A 1052-nucleotide genomic window follows, 5' to 3' on the forward strand; every position below is an offset into this window, starting at 1 on the left:
TTTGAGAGGCACTGCATATGTACTTTCTGTAAACATTCTCTGCAGTTCATGTACCCATGTAAAGCAATAATATTGACAAATTATTGTAAGGTTGCTAGAATTTTGTTTAATTACTCAGCTTCTGTATTACAGTGCACATTTATTATGGTTTTAAAATTGCATCTTGGGCTTTAATGCCTTTTAACCAAGGCATTGTAAGACATAATAAAACTACCAGACTCCAACAGCCATAGAAATCACATATCATATAAAACCATTTTTAAAAGCAAGTATGTCTTACCGCTGCCTTGCCTGAGTAGACAGTCATATAAATGTATATTTTGCATGTATTTAAAATTTACGTATAAGCTTTGTGCAGTGGCAGTATCGTAGCCAATGAGGTTTATCCGAGGCGCGATTATTGCTAATTAAAATTTAAGTATATAAAATTTTTACTCCAACTTAAAGCTATCTTTACACTTAGCATAGGAAATGAATTGGTGTGAAAGAATATTGTTTTGTATTGAAGAGGCGCATGCATATAAGAGCTTTGAATTGTAGTGATATCACCAGTTACCCAGCATTCGTGAATTCTGAGATATTTTTATAAAGTCTGTTTTGCTTTGATATAACCACTTCTTTCTCACGGCTAACAGAGTGTACAGGCAAGCTCCTTAAGTTTGATTTCGTGTGACCAATGAAATAGGAAATAACATGGCTTCAATTAAGATTATATATATTACTACCTTAGTTTGATTAGCACTATGATCTAATCAACTTATATAATCAGGCAGAAGGACAAAATATAACCTAAGTAAAACTCTGCCAGAAGAAAATACTACTGTTTCTCTGGATTTCCTTTTGGGGAAAGTGTGTGATTTCCCATTATTTGCATTGTAAGAATCTGTATTCCTTAATACTCTTTTTTTTTTTAAGATTTATTTATTTTGAGAGAGAGAGAAAGTATGTGCATGGGGGGAGGGGGTGGGTAGGGGCAGGAAAAGAGAGAGAGAGAGAGAATCTCCAGCAGACTCCCCACTGAGCATGGAACCTGACTCTGGGCTCCATCTCAT

At 34.9% G+C, this 1052-nt stretch overlaps 1 pseudogene; it reads left to right on the forward strand.

Annotated features, from left to right (window-relative positions):
* The first annotated feature begins 346 nt into the window (after positions 1 to 346).
* LOC123326460 lies at positions 347 to 498 on the forward strand (annotated as a pseudogene).
* Positions 499 to 1052: the final 554 nt, after the last annotated feature.

Source organism: Neomonachus schauinslandi, chromosome 12, assembly GCF_002201575.2.
Source record: "Neomonachus schauinslandi chromosome 12, ASM220157v2, whole genome shotgun sequence".
Taxonomy (NCBI): domain Eukaryota; kingdom Metazoa; phylum Chordata; class Mammalia; order Carnivora; family Phocidae; genus Neomonachus; species Neomonachus schauinslandi.